The sequence below is a fragment of the Bufo bufo genome, chromosome 6, assembly GCF_905171765.1.
Source record: "Bufo bufo chromosome 6, aBufBuf1.1, whole genome shotgun sequence".
In the NCBI taxonomy this organism is placed as follows: domain Eukaryota; kingdom Metazoa; phylum Chordata; class Amphibia; order Anura; family Bufonidae; genus Bufo; species Bufo bufo.
This window is the reverse complement of record NC_053394.1, coordinates 284,170,929-284,192,342: the sequence shown is the minus strand read 5'-3', so window position 1 is coordinate 284,192,342 and position 21,414 is coordinate 284,170,929. Positions and strand designations below refer to the sequence as shown.

General features: G+C 45.1%; 1 protein-coding gene across 1 annotated transcript in view; it reads right to left on the bottom strand.

Moving 5' to 3' along the window:
* Positions 1-13,417, bottom strand: part of MAP3K14 (mitogen-activated protein kinase kinase kinase 14) — a 37,208-nt gene extending 23,791 nt beyond the window's left edge. Inside the window, exon 1 of the mRNA XM_040436818.1 lies at positions 13,272-13,417. The gene's annotated coding sequence lies outside the window, so the exon portion shown is untranslated. The remainder of the gene's footprint in view (positions 1-13,271) is intronic.
* Positions 13,418-21,414: the final 7,997 nt, after the last annotated feature.

Below are 21,414 nucleotides of genomic sequence, written 5' to 3'. Positions count from 1 at the left end.
AAATAGCAATTCCCCAATGATATTGAATTCACGCTACATGATCCATGCCAAAGCTAGTACAAAGCAGTGTACCCGCAAATGCACCCACAAAGATAACTATCAGGGAGCCAAGTGAATGACAACCAATGTGAAATGTCATTCATTAAGGCCCTTTTTACAAATGTTCCTACAAATTCATGTTCAGATCATTGCCCCTTGTAAGTATGTCCGCTGATCCCCTCTATGAATAGGCAATTGCTCATTTTTATTTGCATTCACATCTTGCACGTGACGGCAGCACATCTCCCCATGTAAACGGGGATGGGCTGCTGACGAGATGCAAACTGTATGGGGGTGAACGATCATAGTTGCATCTCACAGAGCTCTGGATGCTGCTGGATAGTGTTGATCACAAAATATTCGAATTGCGAATTTTTATCGCGAATATCGGCACTTCGAGAATTAGCGAATATTTAGAATATAGTGATATATATATTCGTAATTTCAAATATTCAAGATTTTTTTTTAAAGGGAGTCTTTCACGCAGATTCACCCTATTTACCTAATAACAGTGTTATGTCCACGGCATCCCCCCTATTAAAACGGTGCTTACCGTTAGTTCCTTGCTAGCATCGTTGTGCAGAAAAACACTTTTAATCCGCATGCAAATGCGTCTGTGAAGGTGCCCAGGGGCGGCGTTACGACGGCCGGTGCCCAGGCCCCTGGGTCATTTTCATACGAAGGCACTCCCCCTCCGCCGCGTCTGCCCGCCCTTAGTCTCTGTTCTAACCTCTAATCCTGCGCGGGATTATGGACGGGAGGAGGGAAGTTAGAACAGAGACTAAGGGCGGGCAGACGCGGCGGAGGGGGAGTGCCTTCGTATGAAAATGACCCAGGGGCCTGGGCACCGGCCGTTGTAACGCCGCCCCTGGGCACCTTCACAGACGCATTTGCATGCGGATTAAAAGTGTTTTTCTGCACAACGATGCTAGCAAGGAACTAACGGTAAGCACCGTTTTAATAGGGGGGATGCCGTGGACATAACACTGTTATTAGGTTAATAGGGTGAATCTGCGTGAAAGACTCCCTTTAATCAGTACACATGATCCCTCCCTGCTTCTAGCTTGTGAGCCAATGAGAAGGCTGCAATATCTTTGACTTTAGGAGTAGTGTTGATAGTGAATTTTTCAAATGCCGATTTCCGCAATCAAGAAAATAATGACTGAAGATAACGAATTCGCGAATATATGGCGAATATTCGCGAAATATCACAAATTTGAATATTGCCCCTGCCGCTCATCACTACTGCTGGACTCTTCTCATGACTCTTCACCAGCAATTTACATGTGCTGTATGTGAACTTCTCCTTCTATAAAGGAGAAAAGGACCATGACATGCGTAGTACCCTAAACCATTAGTACCCCAGCAGTGCCCTTAGTACCCTAAACCCCAGCAGCATAGTGACATGCAGGAGACATGGTCACAGGGTAATGCATACAATACTTAGGACTTGGTGCCAAAATGTACCCTCCAAGTGTCCGCATACAGTCATCCGCATTTACCCCATAAGAGTGCCAACCATAGTGTTCCAAGGAGTTTTAGGCATGATGCCCCATAACAGTGCCATAAAGATGGTACTGCATTAAAATATGTTCCCTCAACTATGGGACTAAAAACTGTTTATCCGCCATAAGACATCAATGTCACTTTACAGTATAAACCATTAAAATGACATTACTTTCTGAATCGGACATGCTTTCAGTGGAGACCCGCTCACAGTACATGTAAACTTACTCAGGCAGCTGGCTGGTTACTCCATGTGCTCGAAAGTATATCGACTACTTTCAGTTTCTGTCGGAAGGTCACTGAAGCCTGCCAGTAACAGGGCCTCCCTCTTCCATGCTCGCCTGTCTCCTCCTCTCCAGCCCCACTTTCCTGCTCCCCTCTTCTTTTCCTGTTACTCTCCTGGCCGCCATTCTTTTTATTTCTGTTATTTTTTTTGCCCACGCCCCTTCATCCTGTTTACTTCTATCCTAAGCTGCATTGTTTCTGCGGCTTTCGCCTATCGTTATTGATTTGTATCATTTTAGCCCTTATTTTTGCCTGTTCTCGTACAAACATGACAGCAGCTATTGGCTGTTTTAGGACAGTCTGTGTCTCCAGTTCCATGTGTTCTGCTGACAGGTTTATAAGGTAGAAATTAGGCAAGTCATTAGAGAGCTACTTTGACTGAAGGTGCAATTCTGAAAGATTATTACTGGTGTCCTACCATCCATGGAGGCAGGCCATTGCAGCACCGGTCTCTCGCCGGCGGCACTGTTAGGGCTCTACACAGCATGTTGGATGGGTTTGGCAGTAAAGGATGGTTTGTTCATATGTTCACGGCGGGATTAGGGGATGCTATAGGTTACAACTGAGGACACCCACCAGGAAGGGCACATCCATATTTATATTTAAGGGAACCCTCTGTCCACAGGGTATAACGTTTTTGCAGCTTTTGTGTAACATATTTTTTAAAGTGCTTTTGAAAGTAAAGTTTCACCTTCAGGAGGCCCATATCAGGAAGGGTAATAAATGTGTAGTAATGGATATAGATAGCTAAAGCTTCAGTTTTGCATCTAGTGTGGCATGAAAAAGTTAACCGTGCGTGTCCCTTTAAACAACGCCTTGTAATACCGCCCTCTCTCCTTCCCCCTCTCTCTTTGACTTGTAGGCTAGATCTGCAGTTCTTGAGAAATGTTTTTTCGTGATTCGGGAAAGTGTATCTATGTAATAAACAGGAAGTTGAAGGCAGAGAAGCACTAAGTACAGTGACACTACCTTAATCAGATATTCTCAACCCAAAAGGCACATTCACGAAACTGCTATATTTTTTTATCATGTAATGGCTTCTTAGAGTAACAAGCTATAGCAATCAGGTGATCATTCAACCACTGGGCACAAGGACAGCTATAGCTTGTTACTCTAAGAAGTCATTACATGATACAGCCTTAAGAGAGAGCTTGTGTGCATCTGTGGTGAACCGGGTGCAAACAAGTATTATGTAGGCACTTACGGTATGCTATAAAATGGGCACCATTTAATAAATGGTACAGGCGCTGTCAGCTTCCCCAGCAGCCTTACTTCTCCAATCAGCTGACCTCTGTGGGTGGAAAGTGGGGGTGTACAACAAGTTAACCATCTAAAAGAGGACCTGTCTCCACAAAATGCAGTGCAATCTGCAGGCAGCATGTTATAGAGCAGGAGGAGCTGAGCAGATTGATATATAGTTTTATGGGAAATTATTAAGTAAAACTTGTAATGTATACATTTATATCTCTGCATTTAAGACTGCCCCTGTGTACAGCTATCAGTAACTGACAGCAGTCTCTGTATACAGGCTTACACAGGGAATGCTATCAATCAATAATAAGACGGCCCCTCTGCACAGCTATCAGTGACTGACAGCAATCTCTGTATACACACTTACACAGTGAATGCTTTCAATCACTGATAACTCCCTCCGTGTACAACTGAAGTCAGAAAAAGCAGAGATATAAATGTATAAATTATAAGTTTATAACTGACTCTCTTCCTTTAAAACTATATATTAATCTGCTCAACTCCTCCTGCCTTATAACATATTGCCTGCAAAAAATGAAAAAGGTGGAGCAGCACTTACAGTTGTATGTAAAGCATTGTACAGTCCATTAGGTGGAGGGGCCCGCATGGTTAGGTTTTAGCTTTTAGATCCCCAGTAGATAGTATAAAATAAAGGTTACCGCAGCACTCAGTGTCTTCCATTCAACATGCAGATTTATTCACCAAGAAATGCATTTCTTGGTGAATAAATCTGCACATTGAATGGAAGTCATTGAGTGCTGCAGTAAGGCTACTTTCACACTAGCGTTCAGAGAGGATCCGTCTGGTGTCTGCACAGACGGATCCTCTCCTATAATGCAGACGTTTGGATCCGTTCAGAACGGATCCGTCTGCATTATAGTTTAGAAAAAAATTCTAAGTCTGAAAGTAGTTCAGACGGATCCGTCCAGACTTTACATTGAAAGTCAATGGGGGACGGATCCGTTTGAAAATTGAGCCATATTGTGTCAACTTCAAACGGATCCGTCCCCATTGACTTACATTGTAAGTCTGGACGGATCCGTTTGCCTCCGCACGGCCAGGCGGACACCCGAACGCTGCAAGCAGCGTTCAGGTGTCCGCTCGCTGAGCGGAGCGGAGGCTGAACGCTGCCAGACTGATGCATTCTGAGTGGATCCGCGTCCACTCAGAATGCATTGGTAGCTGGACGGATGCGTTCGGGGCCGCTTGTGAGCCCCTTCAAATGGAGCTCACAAGCGGAGCCCCGACGCTAGTGTGAATAACCTTTATTTGATAACATACTGACTGCAGATTTCACTGCTTCTTGTGGTGATAGGTCTTCTTTAAATCAAGATGTGGGTTACATGTTTCTGTCACATCATGTAAAATTTAATTATTTCAATTGAAATCATTTACATTTGTGCTCCTGTGTCTAGATATTACAGTTACATACTTATTATTCCGCCCATTGCTGTTCTTTTTATTCTTGGATGGTGAGTGCCACTGATTCTTCTTTGCTGTTTTATATTGTTGATGATCTACTGTCCGTAATCGCACCACCATGTACTGATATACAGCCCTTGTCCGTCTGTCACATGGAGTAGTGGCATGAGGATTTCGTGCAGTAGTAGTGAAGTCCTTCTATCTTGCATATCTTTTTATTGTCACTCAGGCTCTCCACCTAATGTGTCCAGGAGCAATGGTCACACATGCTCAGTAGCTCAGTCCGAGCCCTTGTATCTCCTTGCACACAGGCAGCAGAGTGATTGTGCAGAACAGCCACTAAGAATCAATGCATCAGAGGCAGCTTCTTCTCACCAGCACTGGACACATTAGGTGGACCAGGAGGGCGCTTTAACAAGCATGCAACAGCTATCTCTAGTCACAGGAGCATTGTTTTTTATAATTCCAATTGAAAAAAATATGGTTTCCCTGATCTAACAGAATTAATCAGTATTTAATTAAAGGATGACCCTTTTAAGTGTAGAATGCCGCCCTTTGTTGCTTTGCATTATGGAACACATATGTTTTTGGGGAACTTATGGTGTTAATGCATCTTTTTACACTTTCCACAAGTTTTCGTTTAGTTTTCCCTGTATGTATACTCATGTAACAGTATCCAGGACCCTCCTCCACTTCTTATTGCTAGGCTCAGTGGTTTGGAGATTAGTCAGCGAGCACAGCAGGATATGCTTCTTATGAGTAAGTGATTCAGAATGCCTGGGCCTCTGACTGACCCGTCTTGGTTTCTGCATTCAGACATAATAATGAGATACAGATCCCAGCTTTCTCACAGTTTATCCGGATGGCCCTTTGAAGTGGCACACAAGTATTAAATATGCGTTATAGCAGGATATTGAAATGATCAACTACGATTGATCAGCGCATTGCAGCTTTTCCAATTGTCCTAGAAGCTGTCTAAGGTAATTAACACCATATTTAACAAATAGCTGAAACTCTTTGGAAAATGCTTGCATTGGGTTCTCTTACCTCAGACGTTGATGGACTACTGCTAGGATAATCCACCAATGTCAGAAGTGTGTGGGATCAACCTCTGGGAGCAGTACTTGTCTCTAGACTGGGGCTCCTAAAGTGAATGAGAGTGCACCTTGCATGCATAGCATGCTCTTCATTCACTTCTATGGGAGTTCCGAAAATAGGTGAGCAAGCGAGGTCAGTTATTCTCAGAAGTCCTTTGGAAATGAATGGGGGGTGGCTGTGCATGCGTGGCTCTGCTCTATTCAGTTCGGGAAAGCCGTTCTGTAAATAGGTTCGGGTCTCACCTCCGAGACTTGTTCCTATCTAACATTATTGTAGTAATATTCCATCAATGTCTGAGATAAGACAACCCCTTTAAAGGTTCTTAGGCTGGGGCAACACCGCAACTTCGGACTCAACAAGGGGGTTCCCAACATGAAAGAAGAGAATGGGGTTGCCAGGCAACTTGCAAGTTGCCACAACTGCAACCCCAGCGTTGCCAAAAGCACAGCAGTGAAAAGGGACCAGTCATTGAATTTTGGGTTGCATTTGTCTCCATTTTCCCTGAGGTAAGCAAATCCAGTAGTCTCATGGTCACTTAAAGTCCACCTTCCAAAGAAGTAACATTGGGGGATTTAGGGAATAGAACTGGAAACCAAATGATCATTTAGGAGGAAGAGAGAGAACGTGGCCAGCAAGACCCATTTTTTAATGACTGACAACAGAATGTAAGTTCTTAAGACAAAATGCCCAACAGGTCAGACCCAACATATGACTTGTTTGTGCCCCCTGTAGGTGGTTTCTGATCCTTTTATATTTATGGACTATCCTCAGGATAGGCCACGAATGTCCGATCAGCGTGGGTATGACACCCGCCACCCCCACCAATCTACTGTTCTGCAGTAGGTCTGGTGCTGGAAGTCAGCACCAGAATTACAGTTCTGTTCATTGTGTGCAGTGGACAAAGCTTATTATTGTAGGCACTGGAGCTGCTGCAAAACAGCAGATCGGTGGGAGAGTTGTGTGTCTTACCCTGCCAATCAGATAGAAGTGAATGGGAGCGCACTGGGCATGGCTGGCCACCACTCCAATTCACTTCTATGGGCAGCCCCATAGAAAATGAATGAAGGGCAGCTGCGCATGCGCAGTGCACTCTCCACCACTTTCTGGGCTCTGGTCTCAACATAGGTGCGGGTCCTAGCGCACCATAACACAATGGGGGCATATCCTAGTGATATGCCCCCGTTGTTTGTGATGAAACAGCCCCTTTATTTCCCCTGTATGTATGGCCACATGTTACCCCTAAGATAACAGATGATTGCCTGGGCTTAATTCAGAAGCCAGTCACCAGGCTGGTTTCATTTCATAAATGGCGGGCTCAGTTTTAATATAGTGAGACAGTGCCCAACCCCATGCCTATGACAGTATTATTAAACCTGCCATACTATGTCCTTTTGCAGCAATATATAGCATCCACTGGTACGGTAACTATTACATTTTGTTCCATATGCTGATTATGTGGTAATAATACACCTTGTAAGATTGCAGTGATAACTCCCAGATTTGAGCATAAAATTTGGATTGCATACAATAGTTAACTCTAACATGCCCATGCAAATGAAGCAGAAAGTGGGTGACAAATGTGTAGGTGTATAGGAGATGTAATTATGGATGAAAGAACTTGCTCGCTTTCATTCCCTTCATCACATTGTGATGCTTTACATATCTTTCACCATCTCCAGAACATTAGTCATTGCCATCCTCAAGGTCCTTGTCATGAGGATTTGATTTTGGGCCCTGTTGAGTGCCATATGGGATGAAGTGGGTGACTACGATGCATGCAAAGTTGTCCTATGACATCTGTTGTACTAATGATGTGAGTACAGTACAACAGACCAGCAGTGATTCCTCAAATAGAAGGCTCTGCAACAGGAATACTCCTTTAAGCAATTAACTGTGACTGGGATACTAGCTTACACAATTGTCTGTAACAGAAATGTTCTTTTAAGCAATTGTCTTTGTAACCCCTGCAGAGAAAGCAGTGGGTCTAGTGGATGCCGTGCCTGTCAATCACAGCAGCAGGTATTAGTGCTGATTCTTCTGAGGTGAAGTGGACTACAAATCCCATGAGCACTTGCTCCTCCCTGCAACCAATAGCTGAGGGATCCGGCAGGGTTCAGCAAAAACGCTTCCGTTACTGATAATACAACCATCTGCATCCGTTATGAACGGAATATTATCTTTAATATTGCCAAGGCGGATCCGTCATGAACTCCATTGAAAGTCTAGCTCCATATCCCATGATACGGTTTGCTCTCCCGTTATGGGAACGCAACCAAACGAAACAGAATGTATTTTGGAGCATTCCGTTCTGTTCAGTTATGTTTTGTCCCCATTGACAATGAATGGGGACAAAACTGAAGCGTTTTTTTTCCCGGTTTTGAGACCCTATGACGGAACTCAATACCGGAAACTAAAAACGCTAGTGTGAAAGTATCCTTAGAGACAGCAGCATGGCCAGCAGATAGAGAGACTGAGAGATCTCCACAGAAGTGTGCCCTGCTTCTGTGCAGACATTACAGCACAGTCCTGACAGCTCCTGTATGAGAAGAGAAAGCTCATCTGCTGCATTAAAGGGGTTATCCAAGACTATAAAATGCTCCCCCATATCCCGGGCCCCTCACAATGAATATACTTACTTGGCTCCCCCGCTCCCTGCGCTTGCTCCTGGTCCCCGCGCCACCGCTGCTGCTTCTCCATGTGCCTCGATGAAAACATTGCAGGTGACGCTAGGGAGGCTCATCCCCGTCCCCGCCTGCCATTGGTTGCTCGCCCCCCAGACGCCGGATGTTTTCATCCACACACGGGGAGAAGCAGCAGGGACCAGGAGCGGCGCGGGGAGCCAGTTAAGTATATTCATTGTGAGGGGCCTGACATTTGGGGGAGAGCATTTTATAGTCTTGGATAACCCCTTTAATCCTTCAGCACAGCCCAGAAAACTCCTGTGTTTCCTGTATGAGAAGAGAAAGCTCAGCTGCTGCATTAACCCTACAGCAGTCCTGACAGCTCCTGTGTTTCCTATATGAGAAAAGAAAGCTCAGCTGCTGCATTAACCCTACAGCACAGCCCAGACAGCTCCTGTGTTTCCAGTGTGAGAAGAGAAAGCTCAGCTGCTGTATTAACTCTACAGCACAACCATGACCGCTCCTGTGTTTCCTGTATGAGAAGAGGAAGCTCAGCTGCTGTATTAACCCTACAGCATAGCACAGGCAGCTCCTGTGTTTCCTGTATGAGAAGAGGAAGCTCATCTGCTGCATTAACCCTACAGCACAGCCCAGGCAGCTCCTGTGTTTCCTGTATGAGAAGAGGAAGCTCATCTGCTGCATTAACCCTACAGCACAGCCCAGGCAGCTCCTGTGTTTCGTGTATGAGAAGAGGAAGCTCATCTGCTGCATTAACCCTACAGCACAGCCCTGACAGCTCCTGTGTTTCCAGTGTGAGAAGAGAAAGCTCAGATGCTTCATTAACCCTACAGCACAGCCGGCCTCCCAGGAGGATCTTTCCCCACTGCCATCCAAGCTTCTAAATGCTGGTACCCCCAGCTGGATCCCGGGCAGGACAATCATAAGTGCACTAACATTAGTGCGCCAACATTTTCTGCAGCAGTACTTTTTTCTCTGTCTAGAAAAACGTATCTCAGACGAAAATAGCTCAAATGGATGCCAAATGTGCATAACTGATACATAGGATCCTTTTTTATAGGATCCTGTTTTTTTTTTTTTTTGTTCTGCTAACCTATCGGAAGAACAGAAAATGAAACGGTGATGCAAACCCTCTCTTAGCTAAAGGTCTATGAAGAATATAAAACATAGGTCACACAAGCATTTACTGTACAATGAATGTACAGTAATACAGGGGAGGGAGGGGCGGCCCACTGGCCACCAATGAATGTACAGTAATACAGGGGAGGGAGGGGGGCCGCACTGGCCACCAATGAATGTACAGTAATACAGATGAGGGAGGGGGGGCCCACTGGCCACCAATGAATGTACAGTACTACAGGGGAGGGAGGGGGGGCGCACTGGCCACCAATGAATTTAAAACTTGGGAGGGAGGGGGGGTGCCCCCTCCTGCCTGGCAGCACCTGATCTCTTACAGGGGGCTATGATACGCACAATTAACCCCTCAGGTGCGGCACCTGAGGGGTTAATTGTGCGGATCACAGCCCCCTATAAGAGATCGGGTGCTGCCAGGCAGCAGGGGGAAGTCATGTACACAGTTCGTAGTATATTCTAACTTGAAGCGTCCCCATCACTATGGGAACGCCTCTGTGTTAGAATATACTGTCGGATATGAGTTTTCACGATCTAACTCAAATCCGATGGTATATTCTAACATAGAGGCGTTCCCATGGTGATGGGGACGCTTCAAGTTAAAATATACCATCGGATTGGAGAACACTCCGATCCGATGGTATAATAGGGACTCCTGACTTTACATTGAAAGTCAATGGGGGACGGATCCGTTTGCAATTGCACCATATTGTGTCAACGCCAAATGGATCCGTCCCCATTGACTTGCATTGTAAATCAGGACGGATCCGTTTGGCTCCGCACGGCCAGGCGGACACCAAAACGACTTTTTACTTCATGTCCGTGGATCCTCCAAAAATCAAGGAAGACCAACGGAAGAAAAAACGGACACGGATCACGGACCTACGGACCCAGTTTTTGCGGACCGCAAAAAAAAACGGTCGTGTGCATGAGGCCTTTGTTGCAGATTTTCTGTTTATGTAAGTAAGGTGTACATGAAATTTGTTTAATCTCATTCACTTTGCTGGTACTGTATTACACTGCGTTTCTCCCTGCACTAAATACGGGAGGAAAAACCGTGAGTAATTCACACTGTGTGCAGCCACCCTAAAGGTCCTTTTACATGGGACAATATGCAAGTCATTTGACATACATTTTCACACAGCCCAATTAATAGGGAACAAATGATCGCTATTACGATTGTTCATCCCTCAGTTTGCTGGCAGCACCTCCAATGTATAAAATATCTGAGCATAAAATATCTGATCAGCGGCCAATTAAATGCTGATCAGTAGGCATTTTGCGTGCACCAATGATCTGGAACGAGCCTGTTTAAATGGCCCCCTAAACTGATGAATAGGTCAGTTTTTTTAAGCAGTAGCCTTCAGTGTATATGTGACAGACACACCTCTAACTGATTTAAAACTGCAACTCCCAGCATGTTCTGTCAGTTGTACGTTCACTACACATACCTAGAAACACTGGAGATCACTCTACGTGTTGGGACATGCTGGAAGGGATAGTTTTTGTTTGGTTTTGGTTAGTATGGTTTGATATGAGAATTATATTGTGCGGTAGTCATGCTTGTTGGTGGACTGTCTGGCTGCAATATGCAAACACGGAAGCATCATAACAGTCGGTAACAACAGGCGCAGTTACTTTACAGGAGAAATGCTTGCCCCTGCCACACTGACTAATGTATAGCAATGCTCTGCCGAATTCACATTCAGCAGATTTGTAGGGGTACATTGCCACATAAAATGTGGTTAAGCCTGCATTGCAAAAAAAAAAAAGCATTTTTGCTATGATTTTAATAGCTGTTTTTTTTTTTTTTTTTACAGATGAAATACACTGATTTCAATGTCTCACCGGGAAAGAATACAACTGCATAAAAAAACCACAGCAAAAGCACATGTTGTTTTTCCAGTGCACTTTGCATTGCAGTTTAAACTGCACCTCAGGTGTGAATATAGACTAAAAGATTTCCACAAGAATCAGTCCCATAGATCAGAACCATGCTATTTCTGCAGAATGTGCTTGAATTTTTACAAACCCCATTAGGATGTACGGAATATCGGCAACAAATGGACTGCATTTGAACAAAGTCTTAAAGGGATGGCCCATCTGACACATTGGTGGCATAACGGTAGGATATGCCACCAATGTCAGATAAGTTCAGGTCCCCACACCTATCTCTAGAACGGGACCCCCAAAATGAACGAGGGAAAACTGCACAAGTGTGGCAACCCTTCATTCACTTTTATGGGGGTGCCAAAAAAATTCCGGAATTCCCATAGAGGTGAATGGAAAGATGACCATGCTTGCGTGGTGTGCTCGCAGTTAACTTCTATAGGAGTTCTGGAAATAGCCAAGCACACTCGCATGGCTCTTTTCGGAACTCCCATAGAAGTAAATGGAGAACACGCCATGCCTCATTTGAGAGACAGGCGCAGGTTCCAGAGGTGGAACCCGTACCTATCTGACATTGATGGCATATCCTAGCAATATACCTCCAAGGTGTGAGATGGGCCTACCACTTGAAGGGTGCTACCAAATGTACAGGTTTTTTGGTGCAGTTCTTGAAGCCAAAACCAAAGATTTTTTTTTTACAAGCAGTATCTGCCTTTAATAGCTCCTCGCCTTTTATTATCATTTTATGATTTTGGCTCCAAAAACTGCATAAAAACCTGAATGTGGGTCAGCACCCTAAGAACAAATCAAAAACATAAGAAAAAGTTGTAAAAAAAATGTTAGTAAAAGTACAAAAGCTCATTGGACTGATGATGTCTCCTATAACCAGTTCAGTGGTGTAGACATGTTATAGCAGTTGGTTGGCTACAGGATAGACCTCTTTATACTGGATCTGCACTAAAACAGGGCCCTTGCAGTTTTACTGGTCATTATGGTAAGGTTTGCATACAGTTGGAGATTTATTTGAGTTGTACTCTTTTGCCAAGACCAATTTAGAGACTATTAATTACTTCTTTGACTGCGGAAACTGAGTGGCCACCAATAAGATCAGCATTACTGCTCCACCTAGGCCATCATTCAGCTTTCCCAGACCTACAAATGGCCTGAATCTACCAAATAATGTAGAAACTCATTCATTGTCCTCCAAATCACTACACATCCAAACAATTTTTTGATTGATGTCTCTTGAAGAGCCAAGTGACAAGCCCCCTGGGAGCGTTATTGGTTACCACTCACCTTTCCACAACAAGATATCATTAATGAATGGCTAAGTAGAAGAGGACAGAGATTTTTAACAAGATATCATTAATGAATGGCTAAGTAGAAGAGGGCAGAGATTTTTAAGGATTGAAAGTATCTTAAGAGCCTATAGATCCATTGCAATGATCAAATAAAGTCTATTACAATACATCCTGAAAGAGCAATCTCCTGTAATCATACGTTCTGCCCCGACAAAAGTTGCTGATACCAACAGATCTTTAACTGTGTGCTGTTGTAAGTATGCACGTAGAAAAATACATGTTTGACGGGTACAATCCGGAAAATCGAATAAAACAAAGAAGATGTCACACGTCATTAGTCATGTATGTCATCAATCTTGTATGCATACACGAATGACATGATCATGTATAAATCAGAAAGTTATAGACATGCACAGGCAGAGGTAGTATGACACTCCTTAAAGGGTGCATATTCATATCTCCTCACGTTATGGAGGCCATAGCTTACCTGGTCTATAAGAGCAGGTCTATGACAAACCTCATATACATTAGGTCACTTTTTACAGTCGAATGTGAGTGCGTACAAGAACACACTTGCTGTTGATCGTTCCGTCACACATACCTGGACTGTACAAAGTCTTCTTGTACCTGGCATACCCCGACTCTCGGGCCCGCTCAGCAGACCTGCAGTCACACCCCTTAGTTAAACTCAACCACTACCCACACTTACCAGCTTCTGTTTTTGATCCTTTGTCTTTTCTCTCCTTGAATTTGACACTTGCCTGTTTCTGAGACTCTTCACACTCTATACATGCTTCCAGTCTATACTCTTGTCCCTCCCACCCCCTTTCTGGTCTGCATACTGCCAGAGTTTAAGACTTTTTTCCCCCCCTTTCTTCTCCTCCCTTAGTTACAACTACAGCCTCACACTCCTGTTCCCTCCTCCTCTCATGTGTGATGATCTCACTCTCCCCTGCCCTCTCGCTCAAGACTGTGACAGTGACATTCTGCTCGCTGATAGGTTTGCAGGCTCATGGAATTTCCCGGCAAAGGCTAAGCTTCCAAGAAGAAAGCAAATGGGTCTACAGGCCTACTGCACCCGTAGTGCTTAACACTTTGATACTTAGATTATGCTTCTTTATAATAGGAGGGAACACGTTGTTTTTTTTTTGTTTTTTTTCTTCACACTCTAAAGTATAAATGTGCTACTTTTGTGATGCAATAAGAACTAGTTCCTAGTAGACATTATGACATATTTTACAGGAGGAACCACAAAACCAAGTTCTGAACATATGCTTCCAACTCTGTGGCAGTCTTCTGTCTCCCTTTGCGACTTAATCATTTTGTTCCTTTAGTTTGGCTGCAGTAATATTCAGGGGTGAAAACAGACAGCAGAGGGCCCCTGTGCAAAGAATGTGCCTGGGCCCTCCCAAGCCAAATTCTCAACCTAACTTATTCCATCCTAACATTACATATGGAGCGGTTTTGTCCCGCTGATTCTCTGCATTTTACCAGATTGTGGCCGGATCTCTGCCGGATCCCATTATATTTAATGGGGCCGGCGGGCATTCTGTCTGCATCCAGCCGTGCCGGAGAATTCTGCTGGCACAGCCTGCTGGAATCACTAACGCAGATGTGAAGGTAGCCTAATACAGCGCCACATACCTCTTACATCCAGTGATGTCTTCTTAGATTTAGATGTTCTCTGTCCTCATCTTCTCCTTTCAGACCAGACCGCCATGATGATTTCTTCCTGCCATCTCTTCTCTCTGCAAAGTTCGACAGACAGACATCTTAGTTTCCTAGTTTTCCATCATCCTCCCACCTTCTGAACACCCTACCCTGCCACCCCCTAATACTGTGCTCCCCAATACTATACTGTAGAAACAGTCCCCCTGAAAATACTAGAACCACACAGATAGTACCGCCTTCAGTAATTATTGGCACACAATAAAATAACTGCACCCAGGAAATGGTGTCCCTGACACTAATAATGTAAACATAACGTCCCCCAAAAATAATTGTGCTAAGCTGATACTGTTCTAGGGTGCCCCCCTCCCTTACTAATAGTGCTCCCCAAAGTCCCACCAATAGAAATAATTATCTACCAGAGTGCACATAGTAGTAATAGTGCCCCCAGCATTAATAATGTCACCACTGTGCCCCAGAAGTAATAATGCTCCCATAGTGACCTTACTAGTGTTCATGTTCCTCATAGTCACTTACAGTTTATTGTTACTTTGTCTCAGGGATAACTATAGCCGCTTTTGAGGTTCCCCCTTACCTGTCTAGCGCGGCTACGTTTAGTCCCCCGGGCTGTAACTCTACATTTGTTACTCCGCTGGTGGGGGGCGTGTCAGTGACACGTCTGTACTCCCTACTGGTCGGCAGTAACGGCACACACCTCCAGGGGGAGGGGCCAAGATTATTTGGGACCAAGATTATTTCAGCCCGGCATGTGTTTGGCCATGCACAGCCCTCAGTGAACTGGACTGTTTATGCTCCCTCAGCCTATACCAGTAAAAAGGGTTGGTCTGAAACTACACGGACACTGAGGTGATTTATTGCAAGTAGATCGTTAGTGCCACTTCACCTGTCCTCAGTGGCTTGTTGGTTACACCCGTGTGGGATACGTACTGTTAAAACAAAAATGAGTCTATCCAATGATAGGGCTCCATGGGTGTTTCAATTACGATACACTTCATGTAGATGGCATATATATTTTAGTCCCTCTGTACACGTGGTGTGTCCTGTTTGCCTGTTTAAGATCTATCAGGGTAATTGTGCCCCGTTTTATAGATATCTCATGAATAAAGATTTTTTCTTTAACATTCTATCAGTCAGAGATTTCATGTTCGTCATAGTCCCTCAATTGTAATAGAGCCCACCATAATGCCTCGGGTAGTAATAATTCTCTTTATAATGTGTGAAAAATGCCCCCTTTTAATGTGAGCCCGTACATAAAAATGCCCTGCAGTATAAAAAAATACCTCCTCTTAGTGCGCCCAGTAAAGCCAATGTCCCCATAATGCACTCATAATGTGTGCCAATGCCTCCCTAATGTGTGCCCAAAAAACCCTCTTAGTGACCCCAGTTCAGCTATGGTCCCCATAGCGTCCTATAATTTTTCGCCAGTATAAAATACTCCTATATAGTGCCCCCATAGTGGTCCTCCCCTTGTTCCCATGGTGCCTGACATAATATGCCAGTATATAATGCCACTATAATGCTCCTCTCCCCCCTTCTCCATAGTGCCCCCAATGTGTGCCAGTATATAAGATAGGGCCATAGTAGATGCCCCCATAGTGCTTTTCTCCCTCCTTTCTCCATAGTTCCCCTCATGTGTGCAGGTATAAAAGATAGGGCTTTCATAGTGCTCCTCCCCCTCCATAGTGCCCCTTATGTGTGCCAGTATATAAGATAGGGCCCCCATAGTGCTCCTCCCCTTCCATAGTGCCCCCCATGTGTGCCAGTATATAAGCTAGGTCCCCCATAGTGCTCCTCCCCCTCCATAGTGCCCCCCATGTGTGCCAGTATATAAGATATGGCCCCCATAGTGCTCCTCTCCCTCCATAGTGCCCCCATGTGTGTCAGTGTATAAGATAGGGCCCCCAGCATAGCGTAAATGAAAAAAATAAACTCACATACTGCCTGCATGCCGCTTTCAGTGATGTGATGCAGGCCTCTTCCGGCCTGTGTCCCGCGCTGTACGGCCCTGGCGACGTGATGACATCATTGCGCCGCCTGCACTGGCCTCTGATAGGCTGCAGGCCTAGTGAGAGGAACAGGGAAGGGAGACGCCTCTCCCCTGACCCGCCGCACCATTCATCTGTATCGCTGTCCTGAGGACGGCGATACAGATGAATATAGAGATGAGCGCTTTCACAATAAAGCCGATGCTGCACAGGGGCCCCCTCCCACCCTGGGCCCCTGTGCAGCCGGTTGTGCAGCCAAACCGGCTGCACAGGGTATGTCCGCCCCTGGTAATATTAGTTCCAATGTCTTCCAGTATTACTTTATGGTTGAAAAATGGAATCCTTTGAAGGAAAAGGTCTGGAAACACTGGGAACCGCTATGGGAATATTACCGCACAAAGGGAATGAAAAAGAAAGTAATGTGGTCACACACTCCAAGCACCGGATCGAAACTGGGACAACTGCAGTATCCTGCTGGGGAGGTGCAAGGATGACAGAATGGGAGTGATGATAGTACCCAAGGTTCACAGTGGCATTCCTCTCTCTGGCGCTACCTGGGGCCGTGCAGTGAATGGAGGGCGCACTAGTTCATCTCTCAGGGTACTCCCCGGTATTGAGTCTCCTGCTTGGTGGTAGCTGAGGTTCCCTTGGTGTTCGGTGGGTGTTTGGCTGGGTGCGGGGCAAGAGTGCAGGTGCAGGGCTGGCAAAGTATGGAGGCAATAATCAGGGTCGTTGGTTATAATAAATAACCAGTAGTACAGGTAGTAGCAAAGTCACTGTTTAGAGGTATTTTATGGAACAGCAGTATACTCAATGGTCGTGCTAGGCAACAATGATGGAGGTTGTAGTACTTTCAGTCTCTCTCTCTCTCTCTCTCTCTCTCTCTCTATCTATCTACAGTCTTTCCATGCACCAGAGTTGTTCTATACTGGACTATCTAACTCTCCTGCCGATCCTAAACTGAGGGGTGCAGATTAAGATTCGGATGGCTAACCAATATCCCAGTGTGGTAGAAGCCTGAGCTAGATTTGTCGCATACCATAAACTGTCTGTACCTCACTGGCGTTATCTTGAAGGTTCTACACTTTTTCAAGATGTTTATTGTCCTCTCTGGAGGACTTTAAGGTAGAAGTTATTCTTTAGCGGTCTCTGAGACAGCAGTTCTCTAGAACTTGAGGCCTTGCATGCAGAGCTTTCTCACAGATGTCCTTCCTCCTTCTCTGCAAACTCTAGATCAGGGATGCCCAACCTGCTGCCCTCCAACTGTTGCAAAATTACAACTCCCAGCATGCCCAGACAGCCTATAGCTATCAGCCTACAGCAAGGCATGGTGGGAGCTGTAGTTTTACAACAGCTGGAGGGCCGCAGGTTGGGCATCCCTGCTCTAGACACTCTCTCTAACTAGAGGGTGGACCTGAGTCCAACGCCCTAGCAACCTAATGGGTAAACAAGTGTTTAACATCTTAGTTGCCTGTACACTTACCATTGGGCTTGCATAAAATAGGTAAAACAAACATTGTATTTTACGTAAATCACAACATTGCACTAAGAATCTGTAGGTTAACTGACTTGGCAATAATTAACCATTTGTAGTGCCCCACTAGTTGACTGTTTGCATAAGTCTTTACTGGACAGATGTTAGGCTACTTTCACACTAGTGTCTTTGCTGGATCCGGCAGGGTTCAGCAAAAACTCTTCCGTTACTGATAATACAACCATCTGTATCCGCTATGAACGGATCCGGTTGTATTATCTTTAACATACCTAAGATGGATCCATCATGAACTCTATTGAAAGTCAATGGGGTACGAATCCGTTTTCTATTGTGTCAGAGAAAATGGATCCGTCCCCATTGACTTGCATTGTGAGTCATGACGGATCCGTCTTGCTCCGCAACCCAGGACGGAAAGCAAACCGCAGCATGCTGCGGTTTTCTCTCCGGCATGAGAACAGAACAGAATGCGCTTCCATGGGATGATTTCAGTTCGTACCTCCGCACCGCAAAAATTAGAACTTGTTCTATTTTTTCCGCGGCACGGACTGAATCTTGTTGAATGGGTCCGCATCCGCCAATGGTGGACACAAGGATGGTGCTTGTACATTGAGGACCGCTTTTTGCGGTCTACAGCACAGGGGCGCACACGTTAGTATGGTATTAACATACATAGTAACATAGTACATAAAGCCGAAAAAAGACATTTGTCCATCCAGTTCGGCCTGTCATCCTGCAAGTTGATCCAGAGGAAGGCAAAAAATAAAAAAAAGTGAGGTAGAAGCCAATTTTCCCCACTTTAGGGGAATAAAAAATTCCTTCCCGACTCCAATCAGGCAATCAGACTAACTCCCTGGATCAAAGAATAACTCCCTGGATCAAGTAGATTAGTATAATAGATTAGTAGAATAAGGATAACAATATCACAGCTCTATTGTTCTCTTGATAGGCCTAGGTAAAGATGAACACTGGGGGAGATTTATCAAAGCTGGTGTAAAGGCAAACTGGCTTAGTTGCCCATAGCAACCAATCAGATTCCACCGTTCATTTTACAAAGAAGCTCTGAAAAATGAACGGTGGAATCTGATTGGTTGCTATGGGCAACTAAGCCAGTTTTTCTTTACACCAGTTTTGATAAATCTCCCCCATTGTACTTAGTGTAATGTGTTATCCTCTAATTGAATCACTCCCCCCCCCCCCCCCCCCCCCCTTCCTCTTCCTTCCCTTCTGGTCTCAGTGAATGGTTTGAGGGAAAAAGTCAAACAAGGTTATTTGCTGTGCAACAGTCCAAAGTCAACTAGAACAGGAAGCAGAATACATGGAGTGACTTAAAAAAATTATATTCAAAAAACTATACATGTGTTTTTTGTAAAAAAAAATAAAAACTATAATGAATACTCATAAATAGGCTTTTAAAGGGGTTGTCTCATTCAGCAAATGGCATTTATCATGCAGAGGAAGATAACATAAGGCACTTACTAATGTATTGTGATTGTCCGTATTGCCTTCTTTGCTGGCTGGATTCATTTTTCCATCACATTATTCACTGCTCGTATCCAGGGGTTACGACAGCCCTGCAATCTAGCAGCGCTGGCCCTGCTTGCATACTATAGGAAAGTGTTTCTTATAGTGTGCAAGCACGGCCACCACTGATGTTTTGGATACGAGCAGTGTATAATGTGATGGAAAAATGAATCCAGCCAGCAAAGGAAGCAATATGTATAATAACAGTATATTAGTAAGTGCCTTGCATTAACTTTCTCTATTATAAATGTAATTTGCTGAAGTGAGAAAAAAAGATTTGATGGTAGTGTCTCTTTAAGAAGACCGGCAAAGACTGTACATTGGAACAGTTCATTTGCTTTGGCAGATTGTCAGCGGCCGTGGGCGTACAGTTACAGACATGCCCATAAAAAGGACTTCCACCAACAGCTGTCTGTCCTCCTCTTTGAAATGGGGGGGGGGGGAGGCTTTAGAGACGGAGACAAATACAAAGTGAAGGGGTGCTGGACTACGTACAGTGGCTGTAGAGGCAAAAAGTAATGTGGGTGGTTGGTTCTGGACATCTAGACAAAAGAGATGGCAAGAGGTTAGAGGAAATAAGACAGCTGAAGGAGAGGCAGTGACCGAGGGAGGAGCAGAGATCTACAGAAACCAAGAAGAGGAACATACTCTGAGAGAGATACCGGAGAAAGATTTAATTTCAGAGCATTTCCTGTTAACCAGTTGAAAGACTGCATATCTACTGCTGGCTCTTATTAAGTAGAAAGTACTATCTCCACGTCTCCCAATTATTACTGTAATAACATTATATGACCTATCCCCGTACATCCACGGGTCTCCTACTATCCTCATACAGAAACTCAGAGGGCTCTCCTAAGGGCTCTTTCACACTTGCGTTGTTCTTTTCCGGCATAGAGTTCCGTAGTCGGGGCTCTATGCCGGAAAAATCCTGATCAGGATTATCCCAATGCATTCTGAATGGAGAGAAATCCGTTCAGGATGCATCAGGATGTCTTCAGTTCCGGACCGGAACGTTTTTTGGCCGGAGAAAATACCGCAGCATGCTGCGCTTTTTGCTCCGGCCAAAAATCCTGAACACTTGCCGCAAGGCCGGATCCGGAATTAATGCCCATTGAAAGGCATTAATCCGGATCCGGCCTTAAGCTAAACGTCGTTCGGCGCATTACCGGATCCGACGTTTAGCTTTTTCTGAATGGTTACCATGGCTGCCAGGACGCTAAAGTCCTGTTTGCCATTGTAAAGTGTAGTGGGGAGCAGGGGAGCAGTATACTTACCGTCCGTGTGGCTCCCGGGGCGCTTCAGAGTGACGTCAGGGCGCCCCACGCGCATGGACGACGTGATCGCATGCATCACGTCATCCATGTGCATGGGGCACTCTGACGTCATTCTGGAGCGCCCCGGTAGCCGCACGGACGGTAAGTATACTGCTCCCCCGCTCCCCACTACTACTATGGCAACCAGGACTTTAATAGCGTCCTGGCTGCCATAGTAACACTGAACGCATTTTGAAGACGGATCAGTCTTCAAATGCTTTCAGTTCACTTGCGTTGTTACGGATCCGGCGGGCACTTCCGGCAAATGGAGTACACGACGGATCCGGACAACGCAAGTGTGAAAGAGCCCTAATATTCCTAATATTACTGTCATAACATTATATAATATAATATTACCTACCCCCTACATCCACAGGTCTCCTACTATCCTTATACAAAAACTTTGAGGGCTCTCCTAATATTCCTATTATTACTGTCATAACGTTATACAATATAATATTACTGCCGCCTCCAACTCAAAAACCTCTCCCGTATCCGTGCTGTCCTCAACTTTGAATCTGCGAAAATGCTTGTACATGCCCTCATCATCTCCCGCCTAGACTACTGCAACATCCTCCTCTGTGGCCTTCCATCTAGCACTCTCGCACCCCTCCAATCCATCCTCAACTCCTCTGCCCGACTAATCCACCTCTCACCCTGTTACTCCTCTGCCTCTCCCCTCTGCCAATCCCTTCACTGGGTCCCCATTGCCCAGCGAATTCAGTTCAAAATACTAACAAATACATACAAGGCCGTCCATAACCTGTCCCCTCCCTACATCTCTGAGCTACTTTCCCCGATACATCCCCACAGACAATCTCCGATCCTCACAAGACCTCCTCCTCTCCT